Source organism: Triticum aestivum, chromosome 2D, assembly GCF_018294505.1.
Source record: "Triticum aestivum cultivar Chinese Spring chromosome 2D, IWGSC CS RefSeq v2.1, whole genome shotgun sequence".
Taxonomy (NCBI): Eukaryota; Viridiplantae; Streptophyta; class Magnoliopsida; order Poales; family Poaceae; genus Triticum; species Triticum aestivum.
Genome location: NC_057799.1, coordinates 415,191,529 through 415,209,227, shown reverse-complemented (window position 1 = coordinate 415,209,227; position 17,699 = coordinate 415,191,529). Strand labels below are relative to the sequence as shown.

At 45.2% G+C, this 17,699-nt stretch overlaps 1 long non-coding RNA gene across 2 annotated transcripts; it reads right to left on the bottom strand.

The window, feature by feature from the left end:
• Positions 1 to 5,577: 5,577 nt before the first annotated feature.
• LOC123053518 (uncharacterized) lies at positions 5,578 to 9,861 on the bottom strand. Of its 2 annotated transcripts, none has more exons than XR_006425666.1 (4): positions 9,248 to 9,861; positions 9,063 to 9,163; positions 8,539 to 8,635; positions 5,578 to 7,748 (listed from the first exon to the last, which is right to left on the bottom strand). It is a non-coding gene; the product is annotated as an uncharacterized lncRNA (long non-coding RNA). The 2 variants fall into 2 exon arrangements; XR_006425665.1 differs by having other exon boundaries at positions 8,601 to 8,635; positions 9,248 to 9,857.
• Between the last annotated feature and the right edge of the window lie 7,838 nt (positions 9,862 to 17,699).

The following is a 17,699-nucleotide window of genomic DNA, read 5'->3' as shown; positions in this document are numbered from 1 at the left end:
AACATGGCAATATGTTGTGCCGGGTGTGTCCTAACGTATGGCTACACAATAAAGGTGAAGGGGGAATTCAACCAGGAATGTATTCCCGGTTCCGGACCTGTATCAAACAGATGACCGGAGGGGGGAATGTTCCATGTTCAGCATGCTAGGGGCATGTGACAGATGAACGGACTGCGTATTCGGATTCGTTGGATTTTTCTGAGCAACTTTCATGTAGAAAACATTCCCATCGGAGTTACGGTTTATTTTCTATGAATTTCTAAAGGTTTAAACATTTTCTGAAATTATTTAAATTAACCGAATTAACAGAAAAGGAAATATGACGTCAGCATTGCGTGGGGATGATGTCAGCGGTCAACAGACACGCTGACCAGGTCAAAACTGGCATGTGGGTTCAGTGGGTCCCAGTGGTCAGTGACTGGACTAATTAACAGTGGTTAATTTAACTAAACTAAGTTAATTAGCTAGTAGGCCCCACCTGTCAGTGTCTAATTAGTTTACTAAATAAGTTTTAATTATTAAAACATTGATTAAAGGAGTGGGGCCTGCCTGTCAGTGGCTCTGGGCTGCCCAGTCAGCGAGTTGACTGGGTCAACATAGTTAACAGGGCCCCATGGCCCACACGTCAGCCTCACAGGGGAGGCCATGCGGCGCCACGTCGGCCACTGGCCGGAGACGCGCCGGAGTTGACTCCGACGAGCCAAACGCGGCGGCGCGGCTCGGGAGGGGCGCGGGTTTCGCGCACAGGGGGTCTGCGGGGTTGTGGCTGGGCGCGTTCGACGCGGCTCGGCGCCGCGCGTCCAACGGTGGTGGCCGGAGTGGCTGGAACGGACGGGGGCGAGCGCTTCGAGCTCGCCGGCGGCGAGGTGCTTCGGGCGAACAACGGCAACGGTGGTACGGCGCGAGGTCGGGCAATCCAGAGAGCGGGGCGAGGCCTACGTGCACGCGCGAGCAAGATGGGCGCTAGCTAAAGACCAAAAGGTCGCCGGAACGACGCCGGCGACGAGCTACGCGGAGGCGCATCCGGTCAGAGCACGGGGTCGGCGCTACGGGGCTCGACAAAGCGCGGGGGAGGGGGCAACGGGCCCGCACGGACGTGCTGAGCACGATCCCGAGCTCATCCGAGCTCGACGGGCAGCAACGACACGGCTACGAGCACGCCGGCGGAAGCAAAGGCACGGCAACGGCGGGGAACTAGCTAGGGACGAATGCGGCTGCGGGAAGGAGGAATGGAGGATCGTCGGCGACAGAGGCGGAAGGGGACGGAGCAGAATGCCCTCAGCGGAGTCTCCCAGCTCCTGCTGATGGTCGGGGACGAAGGAGCGGAGAACGCCGGAGCTCGTGGAGGCGCGGGTGAAGCTCGGGGTCGCCGGTCGCCGTGGCGGTGCGAGAAGAACAACGACGACAACGTCGGGCGACGGGGGGGAGAGGCTAGAGGGGGAGGGGGCGCGAGGGGATAGGGGTTAGGGTTCTAGGGGGGAGAAGGGGGCGCCGGGGTCGGCTAAGTAGGCGGGATGGGGCGCCGATGATCGCCACCGCGGCCATGGCGCCGTGGATGGCCGCCATGGCATCGTCTGCTTCTGTAGCGGGAGGAAGGGGAAAAGAGGGGGGTGTTGGGCTGGGCTGTGCAGGCCGGCTAGATAGATGGGCCGGGTGGCCCAAGGGAGGGGGCTTTGTTTTATTTCTGTTTTCTTTTGTTTGTTTTTTTTACTTTTTATTTATTCTTTTCTATTTCAGCTAATTGTTTGGACACCAAATGAGTTTTGTAAAATATGAGAGCTGGCCCACAATTCACAGCACAATATATTCTACCACCAAAAACTAGTTTGGGGTAAATATCATTTCATAATTCTTTTGTATTAATAAAGAGGTTATTAAATAATGTTTTCAGCCACTGTTTGAGGTTGTTTAAGTCACTTAACAAATTTCATTAATGTTGTTTACAATTTTATACTAGCCTCTGATTTATCTACTATTTATTGAACATTTTAGTTTTAATATTTGAAAACTTTTATTGTTTGCTTGATTTTGAATTTTGAATTATAATCGGTTTCGAACTAACACCAGATTAATAATAGTAATCATGGTGACGTGGCATCGTTAACAGAGGTTTACTGTAGCTTAATTATCCGGGCGTCACAGAAGTTGCAACGCCATGTCGGTTTGCAACCTTGACAATCACTCCATCTATATGTATTGTATTCCTGAGAAAATACTTGGTCGTTTGGAAAAAGATGGTAAGTGATTTATCACTAGTTTTAGAATGCTTGGTCATGACAATCAATCGAAGCCACAACCAGAAGTCTCCATCGCGTAATACTTTACGGTCGGTCGCACCAACAGACTGTCGGCCGGACCCGCGTCTCACCGTAGGGACACGCATCGGCTTGGTCTGACATGTACGACCAGTTACATCACTGACTTGTGCGACCGCATTTGAGCAGTGTAGTACTCCCTCTATCTCAGTTTACAAGTCTTGCACGTGTACCTAGATCGTTTAATTTGACCAACTTAATAAGAGGCATACATTACAAAAAATATATCATTACAAACTTCAAATATTCTATTTTTAATGATATATTTTTTATGTTAAACAATTTATTTTACATAAGTTACATTGACGATCTAGATACACGCGCAAGCCTTGTAAACTAAGATGGAGGGAGTACTTGAAATTTATGTTCCACTAAACTCATCGGGAGCCGTTTCGGGCCTCGAAACCAAAACCATCAATTAATCTTTACTTTGTTCCCATCACATTCTAAAGTACTAGTGCTACAATTAAGTGCAAGCCTGCTCACACCTACTAGTACGTACCAAACCTGAATGTGTTCCCACTATGCAGGTTTTAGTACTAGTGCTAGTACTTAGGTTATAAAAAGGGGAACTACCTAACCAAAAATTACTCTACCTTCCTCCTCATAAGTCCTTCTTCGTCCGTCCTTGCCATGGCCGGCATGCAGAGCTCTAGGTCGAGAACTACTCGTAACAAGGGAGTGGCAACCAAGGCTGCGGAAAGAAAAGAGAGGGCTCGCCACCACGCAAAGACCTCGAAAGATCTCTCACGGGCAGGCGATGGATCCCAGGAGCGCCCTAGCCGCGGAGGCGAACATGCCGAGCTGGCGGCACTGGAGTCCTTATCCCTCGACGGCTTGCCCTATCAGCTCAATAAGCACCTCAATAAGTAGAAGGAGTTCATCCACGGCTTGGTGGAGCTGCTGAAGGAGAGCCTCGACGACATGCCCGCTGAGCTCAATGAGTAGGGGGAGTTGACCGCCGGCTTGGTGATGCTGCTGAAGAAGAGCATTGCCTCGGAGAAGAAGGCGACCGGCGAAATCCTGCAACTTCAGGAGGACAAGGCGAAGCTCTGCCACGAGATCGACCTGCTAAAGGAGGAGAACACCGGCTGGAAGAAGCTGCATGAGAATAGTAGTTCCTCGATAAAGATGTTGCACGCCCTCGTCATGGAACAGAAGGAGGAGTTGGCGAAGCTCCGCATCGAGCACCCGGCTGCTGTCAAGGTACGTAATGCGGGCGTGGAATAGATGATGAAGGCTCGCGTCGAGAAATCCCGCGTCATGGAAAGAATGAAGAAGATGGCGGAGGAGACGCGCAAGGAGATGGAGGTCGTGGAGGCGATGAAGAAGCAGTTACGACTCCGCGGCCAGCAACCCTTCATGTAGTAGAGAGCAGCGCCCCAGACTTGTGTGTGCGTCTTCCTTCTTTTTTGGGGGTGATAATCTTCCTTCTTCTTTTGCTCCTGTGTTTCTTATTTTGCTTCAGGTGTTTCGCCGCACGTGTCATGTTCTCTGCGTGGCATGAATAGAACAATGCTAAAAATGAGATGACTAGCAAATTAGATCATTTTTTATCGCCATATGGTACTGGGCTGCCGTGTTTCGTGCTCCTCCGTCGTACTACTCCAGTGGAAAACTTGAGTATACCGCACGGTTCTTTACTCCTCCTCAGGTCGTCGGCACATTTATACAAGCAGTCAAATCATAAGGCCCCGCCTTCCAGCAGTAATGAGCCGTCAAATCACAAAGGCCCTCGCCTCTCTTCAAACCGACCAAGCTAGACTGCCCCGCCCTCTAGCCTTTTAAAAAATGTATACTTTTGTGCAGTAGTAGTATTGATGGATTGCGCCATGGAGCAAAACTAACAAGATGAAATTAGAGAAAAAAGGTGGTACATATAGAGAGCGCTCGTCGCCAAATTATGCATATAGTACTATTAAAAAAGCTAGTACGTGCTCAAATGGGGTGCTAAATTATGTTAAAGAAATTAGCATACCTATTTAATTCTTGGGTTCTTATTATTTATGCCACTAGTTGTGTATCACTACTTAGTTTTGCCATTAGAAATTAGGGATAATTGATTTTATGCCCCTAGTTGGGTCACACTCGGCAGGTTTACCCCTAGTTTCTGAAAACACTTGTTCCTACCCAAACCATTTTGCTCCTCTTATGCTTTTGCCCCTTGACCGCTTGACCATCACTTTAAAAACTTCATAAAAATTCCATACTAACTCAGAAAAATTCAAGTAAGATATCAAAATGTTTAGAAAAGCATCACCTATATGTGCATGTCATTTGCATTCATGAATAAAGTGTTGGCCAGTCCCCATCTCAGTTTTAGCTCATATGATTTTAGCATGAACAGTAAAATCTAAAAAAATATAAAAATTCTAAAAAAAATTGGTGGCAAAGTTTGACCAATGTTTTGAGTGCTTGCCAAGTTTCATAAGGGAATGACATTCGTGGAAGTCGTGGCAAAAAAAATCAATGCTCCAAAATTTCATTTTTTTTTACCAAGACTTCCACGAATGCCATTCCCTTATGAAACTTGGCATGCACTCAAAACATTGGTCAAAGTTTGCCATTAAATTTTTTTAAATTTTACTGTTCATGCTAAGATCATATGAGCTAAAACTGAGATGGGAAGTAGCCAACACTTTTTTCATGAATGCAAATGACATGCACATATAGGTGATGCTTTTCTGAACACTAGTTGACCCGTTGCGCCAAATGGCGCAGAGACCCACTAAAGCCATGTTGTCGATGAAAATAGTTTCATTTTGCAAGGATATATTCGATATTGGTAATATAAAGACCATGTGTTAAAGTCATGCTATATTGAAAATATGTTTATCATGCTCAGAAATCCGAGTTAAAAAAAATCATATTTCTATAACATGCATAGACCAACTAAGGAAGCATTTTTTAGTTTAAAATATGGTTATCACCATGAGAAATCTGAGTTTGGAAAAAAAAACATGTTTGTATATGAAAGCATAGGTATTTGAAAGGTACATATGCTACCTAGTTTGGTCCAGGAACAATTCTTTGTGTGGCCCGTTCGGAGTCACGCATGCATCCATCGTGCCTATTTATCCCCGTTCTTCCTCAGTTCCTCATTTGGGCGAGAGAAGCATACTGAACTGGTGAGATTTCTCTTGTCCTATTATTTCGGATTTCTCAGCAGTCCAGACTTGAAACAGCAGATGCAACTACTTTACCAATTCAAACTCTTTAGCAACCATTTATGATTATGATGTCTAATGGCACAAGGTGTCAATTTAGACTAATGAGTTATTTGAAATGTGTTTCATTTGTTCTTTACAAAGTGCTAGATACAATTTCACTGCACATAAGAATTTTGAAGCTAGATTTAAAAGGTATTTTCATGAATACAAACCATGACTAAACAACGTGAATGTAAATATATATGACTGGGTCATACTTCCTAATACAAAAGCAAGCAACGGACAGGTAATAGGTAGGCCTGTTTTAGAGAGACTGTGGTAAATTACAGTTCATTATTACACGTAAAATGTTTTTGCTTCGGAGCAGAACACTGGTCTATCTTTGTCTTCATATCCTTTTCTTCTCAGAGCTGGTGTGATGCCTTGCTCCTATTCATGGATCTTGACCTACAATTTTACAACAAACTAAATTAGTTATTTATTCAATGGGAAATCTGAAGTGGGGATTACTTCGCCAATATCGCTAGCAAGTTTATGAGGGAAAAGAAAGCAATGTAACTTCCAAAAGCGAAGGTAAGAATGAAGTACATAATAGTGTAGCTGGGAAAGTAGGAACATGAGCTGCGACATGTTTCAGAAAAATGGTCGAGGTTCCCTGATCCTAGTAACATGAGCTGCGATTATTTTGTCAGGGACTCATGGCTGTATATAACTTTCACAAGCAACATCCCATATGTGACAACCTACCTTCGATCACAAAGCTATATGATCTATATAATGGAGAAAAATGGAGCTTTCGATAACCTGCATACCTATTTTTCCCAAAGCAAAGCTAAGAATGAAGTACACAGTATTGTAACTGGGAAAGTAGGAAAATTAAATCATATACTCTGAAAAATATTGCAGAAAGAGAAGCGTGAAGCACACTTCCTTGAAATTTGAACACAATCGGACATTCATTTTTGTTGAGCCTGCTATATATCTATGGGGAAGCATGGATAAGAAAAGATAGAAATTTAGAAAATGTATGCAAATTCACATATATTTTTCTAAAATCCCATGGAAATGTGTGGGTCCACTTGGTCTATCAGGACGGTGTACTTCAAAAAAGCAAGTCAGGCAGCTAATAGTTTGGATAAAACCTCTATAGATAGTAGAAAACAACTTCCAACGATTCGACTGTACAGACTAAAAAGTTCACCAGGAAATGAGAAGAGCCAGCAAAATACACTAAGTTACAGAAGAAGCACCTGAAATAAAATAGTGGCAGTTAGTTTGGCAAGAAACCTGCATATATTTGAGTGCAATTCGCATCCTCAAGACATCGTTCTCACGCATTTTTTCCTAGTAAGTAGAAAGCATATATAGAGTATGAAAAGGGGATACAGATTACACAACAAATAGTAGTTTCAGAGCTTTAGAAGGCCGTCCAGTTTTAGATAGTATGCTTTCACCTATGCAGAACTGGACGCTGTACTACTTATTTTGGAGTCAAGACATATTTCAATCTCTAAAGGAAACCTGACACGAATCATCTGCTACTCTAGAAATTTGATTTATCACGGCTAACCAACATGGAACGATCATCTGACTTTCTGGCTATACTAACGTGTAAATATTTGGCAGGTATAGACTCGTTCAAGTTGACTGCAAAAGCAAGGAAGGTTGCTGTAGCTAGATAAATGACTCGTTCAAGTTGACTGCCAAATTTTTATTAGAAAGTGGATGCCTACTAATAGTGCATCTCGGGGAATCACAGTGAGAATGAAAGGCCTGGAGAAATGCAAAACGGCAAGATAAAATTCAGACATTGGCATAGAAAGAAACTAATAGGAAAACATGCACCATCAATCACTCACCATAAGGTCAGCAACTGGACAATAGCTAAGCTGCAGTAGATGGTTACCAAGTAACAAATACAAGGAAAATCACTATAAAATAACCATGAGAGCACCAAACTATCTGCAAACATGAAGGCCCTTTCTTGGATTAGACAGGACGAGTACGCCATGATAATCCAAAGAACAAAAAGATGGATTTAAATTTATAGAGCAATGCTAGGAAGATATTGTCTTGAAGAACGGAAAGTAAGAAAACAATAAAGCAAGCAATGAACCTGCAAAAAATATCCTCCAAGTTTTGCGTGAAAATCCATCGAATATATCCTTGATCGCATATTTGTCTCTGTCAAGGTACTCTACAGGAAGGTTCTCCAAAAAACAGAGTAAAGTTGTTTTTCCTTTTTGAGAGTTTGATATCAAACCTGCAATGTATCAAAAAGGGATTAGAATTGATAAGAAAAGAAATCTCTGCTATTTTATAGTCGAAGAACATGCTTCAATCGACAAAAATACAAAAACATTGAAATTTGATGGTGTAAGGAACCTGCAGTGATATACTGAGCCATAAACTACTTTGCAATAATATACTGAACCATAAACCTGAAGCTCTACTTTGATGCCAATAAATTTATAACTGGGAAAGTAGGAAAATGAAGTCATATACTCTAAATCATATTGCAGAAACATAAGCGTGAAGCACACTTCCTTGAAATCTGAACACAAGTGAACATTCATTTAGCATACGGAGGTAACATAAACTTAAGCAAGACTATTCAATTGATCATGGTACATGGTGGATTTTTTATAATTGATATTTGGCTGGAAGTGGATAAGTTCTGTAGCTATTCGGATGCTCATTTTCAGTAGTCAGATAAATCGACCTGATTTCCCAGCTTAGACGTTTCAGACATGTCTCACAATATGATGTGACCATGGGTTCAATCCCATGTTCAATTATGTACGAAGAGAGGCCCCATTTGGAAACATGTAAGCACAATCAAATGCCTGGGCACATAATTCTGTTTACAAAGCTATTTGCAGGTTTGAATGCATTGCAGCAAGATGGCATGATAATCTATAGTAACCAAGAATGTTCGAAAAACACGACAGAAAAGCATAGCAGAGGAACTGAGCAAATCAGTTAAGCGCGATATGTAAGATATGACTGACATGATGGAACAAGATGCATGAATGGCAAGTAAATACTACTACCACATGATGTAGAGAAGGAGAGCACGGCGTTTTAAGCATATAGTAATATGAATGGAGCTCACGGGAATATGGCGCGATGACTGGCCGTCTTCACTTCCTATAAAACAATTATGATTTCCATCAGATAAAGGAGAAAGCTACTTACAAACCTACAGTAGAGATGCTACATAATGTAAGCTCAAAAGAACACAAGCTTTCAAATTAATGTAATGAACAGGCCAAGACTCTGCACCTATCATCATCACAACTATGGACATACGATGTGTTGTGTATTTTTAGATCTTTCATTCAAATAATTTGTAGCACTGGCAGACATACAAAGGCTGACCCATGTTATTTCAGTCTTATGACTTTTACTTTAGCAGAACACTCATTTGGTCAATCTTGGTAGAAGAGCACCGAAACAATTTTAGGAGCATCCATTAAGAAAATAGTAACAATAGCAGCACAGTTAGGCATATAAATTGGTGGGTAAAACGTATCTTCTTTGGATTATTCTACAAGGATAGATAATAAAACTTCACCTGTCAGCATGGTGCCAATATATACTTCAAAACAGCATTGGACTACCATATTGTCTAATATATTCTGGGATCGCTGAGGAACGTGGTCTTCTATGTCAGATCTGCACACCTCAAGTTTAAAAATACAAATATTAGCAAAGTAAAATATGAGTGAGGAGGAAGTGAGGGAGAGAAGAGTGGAGCACCTAGTTCGCCGCTAGCCTGCATCGCTCGAGCCACCTCCAACAGGCACGTGATGCACGAGACATCCATTGGAGGAGAGATGAGCTCCTGCTTCCTCTCGCCTTCCCACACCGCCTGTTCACCTCGAGCTCCTTGCCCGGTGGGGGTGGAGGCAGAGGTGGCACCGCATGGTGCAGAGGAGGCGACGACGCGGTGGCGCGACAAGTCGACCCGCCGGCCGCCGGCAGGTGCGCGAGGCCTCACCCTGCCCCTTACCCCCACCCGCTGTTGCTTGCCTTCCTCACCGGCCTCATCCTTCCCCTTGTCGTCGCATCCTACCCCCCACCCGCACCGCGAAGACCCTGCCGGCGCTGCTCCCCCACGACGATACGTCCGATCTGGACCGACGGCGACATGGAAGAGGACAGGAGGAGGTAAGCAGAGGAGAAGGCCGGCGGTGGATCGACGACGACGTGGTAGAGGAGAGGAGGAGGCGAGTGGAGAGACAAGCACAGCGGCTGCAGGTGAGGAGAGGATGAGGGAGAGATGGAGGGGTGTGGCGGCTCGTGGGGATGGAGGGGAAGGAGAAAGGGCGCTAGGGTTCGGTTGGCGGGTGGGGTGGGCGTGGGACGAGAAGCAGGCGATTGGGTGCGGAGCGCCCCGAGCTCATTGGGCAAAACCTGGTGGACCCGGTAAACAGCCAACCCAGCCAACGAGCGCCCGGCGTGAGCCCACTCGTCATTGGACAACTAAAACAACTGCGAGGTGAAAATCGGGTTTGACCGGAGGTAAAGATCTGACGGTTCAGAGATGCTAGAAAGCTAGATCCGATGGCCGACGAAGGCCCAATCGAGGAAGCCTTCTGGAGGAGAGTTGGCTAGCCTCTTTATTGATTTAAATTTTGATATCTTATTTGAATTTTTCTGAGTTAGTATGAGTTTTTTATGAAGTTTTCAAAGTGATGGTCAAACGGTCAAAGGGCAAAAGCATAAGAGGAGCAAAGTGGTTTGGGCAGGAACAAGTGTTTTCGAAAACTAGGGGTAAACCTGCCGAGTGGGACACAACTAAGGGCACCAAATTAATTATCCCTAGAAATTACAACTACTCAAAAATGCCATTGATCCGTGAGATGCCTGCTCAAAAATGCAATTAGATATCTAAAAAATGCCATCGTTAAGTTAGATGTTTGCTCAAAAATGCCATTAGACATTGTTATTTTCACGTCAAACCCGTTGACCATGTTATATGACAAAAATAAGCCGATATCACAATGATAAGTGTGGCCCCTCTTGTCAGGACTAACCAAGCGAATAATTTTACAGGAAAATAAGAACACTGTTAGGATCAAGTAGGCCCCACACTTTATTTTACTGTAGTGAGATAGAGGGAGAGCTGGCATGTTGGTCCACCGGTATTTATGTCATTATAAAATGGCCAAAGAGATTTGAGTCACAATAATGGTGTCCAGCACAACACACCCCTCAAATAAAACTAAGCACCCTGAAATTCTTTGACAACTAAACTACTGGCTATATGATGTTGGCCATATATATTGTACGTATATAATGTGAAGAAACGAGTGGTAACTATACCAACTAAAAGATGAACGGTAAGAAATACTAGTATGTACGTATTGAAGAGTTAAAATAACGAGAAGGAACATAACATAGTTCTGGTGGGGGCTCAGCACAACACACCCCTCAAATAAAACTAAGCACACCTGAAATTAAACTAAGCAACTAATCCGGTAGACACTGCATTAGAACCACCATGAGCAACGACACTGCCAGCTTACTCGGACTCCTCGTCCACGTGCTCGACTTTGTCCTTGTCCCTCTTCCTCTCGGGCGATACTTCTTTGCTTGAACCGCACACTTGACTCTTGCTCTTCATCCAACCCTTGTAGATATTGAAACAAAGGTAGCCATCCATTGCAGCGTAGTGGATGTGCTCTATATCTAGTACATTCCACTCCCATGCATGATGAAACTTGAATGGAGGTTTCTTCAGTGTACCGTACGAAGGATGAACCATGGCTCCTGCCAGGGTCAGCATTGAAGGCTGATCACGGGAGGGCACCAACCCTTCCTTCTGGAGGTCGAAGGGGTTGCCTACAACGAGGCCTATCCGACCCAGGATTTCCTTGTCGTTCCTAAAGTCTGCAGTGACTAATTTGACTCGGCCGCCCTTGAGGAACTTCTTAAATTCCTCGCACTCAACGTCGGCATGGCATATGTGGTAGACCAAGCATAAGTCATGCACGCAAACCTGGATCACGGCGGGCTTCTTCTTCTCTGCCTCCTTTAGATTCTTCTCGCTTCCCAGGACTGTGGTGTAGTCAACATCTAGCTCAGCGACCCACTCATCATTTGAGTTTTCGAACATGCGTCTGAAGCGAGCAAGGCATCCTTTCACCGTTGTGGAAGAACGGGTGTAGATGACGTCGAACTCATCGCCGGTGATGGTTCTAACCTTCTAATCACTGCCGATCATGGAGATTTGGGACGCCATGTATTTGGGAGGAGGGTTAGGATTAGTGGAACTGCCGTAATGTGAAAGGACGGGACGACTAGGAGCGAACTGCCGTAATGTTAAAGGACGTCCGGGGACGAGTACGAGCGAGAACTGCCAGCCATTTTTGTAAAAATGCTGAGTGGGGCGTGCAAACGGCAGGGTAGTGGCTTCCCTGGTGGATAAGGCCAATTAGATGTCATGTCTACTCAACACCCAATTAAACGGCTTTCTATGTCATCTCAAACGTTGGGAAAATTACAGGTGATACGAAGGGGCTGTTTGGTTCTAGGACTAGCATTGCCACACTTTGCCACACATTTTTGCCAAACTTTCCTAAGGTTAGTTCATCAACACGAGAGCCACAAGTTGGCAAGCCTAAGGGAATCTTGCCATACTTTTTGTGTCTATGCCATATGGGGCCCAAGTGTGGCTTGCCTAAGGTGTGGCTTGAACCAAACACTCACCTAAGTTGGTCAAGCTTGCCTAACCTTAGGTGTTCAATCTTTGGCAAAGTTAGTTATAAACCAAACAGCCCTGAAGCTTTCCATTCTCCCATGATACGAGCTTCCGAGAGCCCTTGGATACGAGATCGAACGGTTGCATGGCGTGATTATAGACCTATGGGTGAATATCCTATCCTGGAGGGTTATTCTGCAAATTTTCAGCAACTTAGCATGCGACTGTTCGATCTCAGATCCAAGGGCTGCCAGCAGCCCATGTCATGGTCGCGCCTACCACGACCGTCGCCTCGCTCGCGCGGTCGCGCCCTTGGAGATTTAACACGGTGCGTTAGGCTATCTGATGTTGGCATGTCATACATAGTCATCACTTATACAACAAGGTTAGCTATAAGGTTGGCTATAAGAGTATTTTTTTTTTACTTCTCTCTATCTCTTTCTTCATAGTATTTATTGCATTTCCCAAGGAGTGACCTCTTCCAATGAAATGGTAGTCTCAAGTCATTAAAAGCATGCACACCCTACATCTCTTATTGGTTGATATGTCAAGAAACAAGAAACGATGTATGCACCGCGCCTAAGTGTTTTGGGATTATTTGTTTTTCGTAAGATGAGTTGCACACCTAGACGGAGGGAGTAATTAACTTGCCACATAGACTTTGTGCATATGTGGCAGGCTTAGCACCTGTACGAGCAAGTACAATAGTGGGCTATAAGCCCGCTTACATGGCATTTTTGCATATGTGGAGGAAAGAGGCAAGGAAAAAGTGAAGGAGTGGGCTCTCATGCAAGAGCTAGCCTCTACATGGTGGAGCATTGGGAGAGGCACATGTATACCATGGAGGTGGTTAGGAATCAGGAGACTCACGCCGGTCGTAGCGCCGTAGTTAAAATGATAAAATGGCAAGTCAAATCACATGGCCCCACCTGTTCAGCAGTAACTCGCTGTCAAATCACACAACCCTACGTTTCCAGCAGCCTACTCCCTCATCTTCTCGCGTCTCTGTCGAACCTACTAGGCGGAACTGCCCCGCCTACCACGCGGGAAAAGCCCCGCCCTCGACTTTTAAATAGTACATTATACTAATATTGTACCCATGGATTGCGCCATGGAGCAAAGCCTCAAGAAAACGGCGGTACACATGTACGGAGTATACAGCACGCCCGTCGCGTTCGCGTGGCACCCTAGACGATCGGTCGGTCTGGCACGCCGCTCTCCGAATGGAACACGGGTCATATTGCATTTGCACACACATGTTGTCTCCTTTGGGCAGTGAGGTTATGGTTTCTTGTCATGTGGAATTATTTCGTGTTATATGTTATAATCCGGTGCTTCAGATCAAAATGACGACAACTGCGCCTCCGGGGCACGTGCATGAAGACTTCTCGACGGTCATTGACGAGGTCAAGCCGGCTCCGGTAGACAAAAGAAAACTAGTACTCCACTATATAGGCAGGAGCCTCCGCGCTTGCTTGCTAGTGTTGCTCTCTTCACACTGTCTCGTCCTCTCCAGTTCTAAACATGACAGCGGTGGCCACACTCTCTCTCTCTGCTCACCGCTGGTCACAGATCCAGCCGGATCCTCTCCGTCGGGGAAGGTGAGAAGGTGCAACGTTCACGGGGTCGTCCTCGGCAACGACTCTTACACACTGCCGGCATGTCCCGATCAGTGTGCCTTGCCGTTCTCTCCCAAGCACCGCTGGCTAGGGAGGGCCTCCGACCCCTTCTTCTTCGCTGCCGTAGTGTGGGCAGATCCGGCCTCCCACCGCCCACCTATCGACATCCCGGCAACCCTCAGGTATAACTTCCTTCGAAACCGGCCTTGCTCTACTTCCCGAGCTCCTGACATCTCTGCATTTGCATCTTTTACTATTTCCCAGGCCCCCTCATAGATAGGATCGATCGGTTGTTCGAAAGCCACCTAAATTTTGACTGTTAAGAGGTAAAAGTAGTTCATGCATTCGAATCTAGTACTACTTGGTTCAAACAAGGAAGAAAGGGGGTGGGGGTGGGGGAAGATCTGTTACCTGAATCTAGGACTTCGTCGAAAGAGGAAATAATGGGGGCGAAAAGTAGCAGAGACTGGCTATCCAACTGGTCTCTTGGTCTAATAGGGAAATAAAGGGAAACGCAGTACAAACTCAATATAAACCCGATCTATTGGTTGAAAAAGGAAAGATATCCTGTTCTGATGTTTGTTGCCCCGAGCCACTCTTATGTAATGCCACTGGTAAAATGTAGCAGTCACACTGTTAAAAGTAAGGACACGCTAAACCAATGTTGTTTTCAATGTAATGCCTCCAGTAATATGAATCAATGGCACTTTTTTTCATGTCCTGCTAATTTCCCATTAAGATAAGTTGCTTCTTTTCGTTAGAAATGCAACTGTCCTGGTCCGCCTACTCTCCCGTGCCCAAATACCGACTATGTAGCAGCTGTTAATGTAATGTTGCTGGTAAAATGAAGCAATGGCACCATTAAAGTAATGTCGTATTTAACAGTTGTCATAGTTGATCCTAATGCCCACACTAATATCTAGCAATGTTGCCGCTTTAGAAATTGCTACCGTCCTTATAGGATTGCCATTCATATAAGGAACATGCTTCTTTTCATTTGATGTATGTTTCATCACTTGTTTGTCACCCTCCTTTCCACCTTTTTGTGAAAACAGAGACATACATTTCACGCTTGATCTTAGTTGAACTGCACAAATGATATCCAAATTATAGTTGAACATTCTAGGAGCTTCACAACCAACCTTGATGTTGCTCAATTTTATTGCAACTAATGAAGATGAAGCTCTATGGGTTTCGTTTTCTGATGGAAATGGAACCGGGGCTGAAGCCATTTTCTTAAAAAAATGAAGAAGAAGTTGCTAGCTCATGGGACATTGCTTCATTTCAGGTGAACTGCACCAAAAGGTCTCATGAATTGAATCATCCATGTTGGTGACTGGTGTCATCCCTTCTACGATGGCGTTGACTGCAGATATGGTTCCCATCACGAGGTATGTGGATTTTTGGTTTGACCGTTTGCCAAAGATCCTGCATGTTGAGTTTGCTCTTGTGCTACTGTTTTGGCACTGCCATGATAAAGCAGTAGTGTTATTATTTTGCACCTTAATCTAGTGGCACTATTAATTTGAGGCAATGTTTTGGCACCGCTAGTGCCACAGATTTTTTTATATATATCGAAAGAGGGGGTTTCCTCGGATTTCATTAAACAAACCCTGCCATAGAGAACCATTATCCGACAACATCTCAGTGTAAACGGGCAGTTATGCAACTACTACTAGACCGGACTGAGTACTAGCAGGAGACAAGTTCACCACATAAGCTAGGCAGGTAGGGGGACGCAGCACCAGCTCGACCAAGTTTGGATTACAACTCAAATGCTACCACAGAAACATCAGGGGGGAAGATAGAGCCAGCTTCAGCATCCCAGTCTAAGCACCCCCGGCCTCCATCCTTGCGACGCGCGGTACACCTCGTTTGCCACCTGCTTGACCCTAGTGCCACTGGTAAAATGAAGTAATAATACAGTTAAAATAGAGCGAGTGTCCTCTCTATCAATTCATTTCCAATCTAGATAAAGAAAGTGCTTCTCTTTGTTAGTATATGTTTCATCAACTAGTCCCATTGTTAATGTTTAAGCGTTTTTGCAAACTGGGGTGCTTAATTTTAGTTGATCTGCACAAAAATAGAGATTGGAATGTCTCAAGGCCCCTCCTTGTACTACCGATGTACACTGATGTTCATCACTGGCAGAAGGTGTATCGGGGAGACTTGGGTCGATTACTCGATTTCCAGTATGAGGCGTCGCAGGGCCCATCTCGCCCTCGCAGCATGGCATACTATGATACTATCACAATATTTTCTTCTATTTATTACTCTATGTTTCATCAACTAGTGCCACTATAATGTAATCACGCTTTTTCATTATCTGTGCAAACAGGGTTATTCAACTGCATTTTGGTGGAAGTGCACAAATGTATGGATGGAACTGGCATATATGTAGAGTGCGAGGTGCCAAGTAAGAATTACCGACACCAACCCTACTCCATCTAAGCATTGGCATCCACCACCACCAGTGGCATGTGTGGCGCTCACTATGGATGGATCTTTCTCGGTAGCAAATCCTCTAACCAAATACTAGTAGCTTAGACTTCCAAAAAAATACTAGTACCTTATATTGGCAGTTTTCTAGGGAGTACTCTTTTCTGAAAGAAGCACTAATCTATTTTTCTTTATTTGTACACAGTGTCACAACTTTGACCCAAAGGTCCAGAGCTATTTTAGGGTGATTGGTGTGGTACTCGGAGACTGATTATAAGCATGATTTTTATTAGCTGTCACACTGATTGTAAGCATGAGCAGATGGAAGATTAGGTTAGTGCGAATCTTACCTTAAACCCTACCGACGCCGTTGAAAGGAGGCGTGCGTTGAGGGAACCGTGGAGAACGGCGGGGAAGCGACGTCGCGCCATCCGGCCTCCTCTTGCGGTGGTAGAACGATTACTCATGTGGCTCCGGTTGGCTCTGCACCCTCACGAACGGCACACCATACTCGATCGATTCGTTATCCTCTGGGTGCTCAACCTTTGACCTGTACGCCCACCACCTCTGCCTGACTTTCGCCTCGGGTGAATCTGTCTGCTCCATCGCCCAGAGGAGATACTCGATGAACTCGAAGGACTGCGGCGTGACTGCCGCCGAGGAGTACATCGCCGCTGTCTCGCTCTTTCGCATACATTGCCACATGGCCCTCACCGTCCTCGAAATCTCCCACTCATTGTCAAACCAAGTAAGGATCTCCTTCAACCTGGCTAACTTTGCCTGGTCGCCGTCGGCGATCTGCCTGGTTCGTTGTTGTATCCTCTCCATAGATGTCCTTCTGAGTGGTCCGGTGCTAGCTTTGGAAGATGGGAGGAGAGACGGTGGTCTTGCAATAGAGAAGAGGGAGAGGCGAGACGGTGGTTTTGGAATGGAGATGATGGAGAGGATAGGGGGTGGTTTTGCAATGGAGAAGAGGGAGAGGAGAGACGGTGGTTTTGGAATGGAGATGATGGAGAGAAGAGGTTTCCCTGCCTTTCGGTCGCTGACAGGTGGGCCCCGCGCTTGGTGGGACCCATTTATATTAACACGGCCTTTTCAAATAGGGTTAACATCATGTTGGAAGTTTTATTCATGGTCGAAAATGGAACTACCAGCCAGTTAACATCATGCTAATCAACATTCATGCATAGCACATCTTCATATGATGCACAGTCAAAAAGATATGCAATTTTCAAAATGCCCACACAATGTCGAGTGTGCGAAAAATAGAGAAAACGAGGGACGAAGTTTTGGCAAGTGTTGGACGTGGTGTGCGTAGTTGACAATGGGGACCCACATGTCAATAATGGCAGAGGCAAAAAATTTGGAGATATTTTCCCTGCATCAGGTGGACCGCGGAAGAGCTGTCGCCTGTCGGGTAGTGCCACTTGGCCACTGGGCTAGTTCA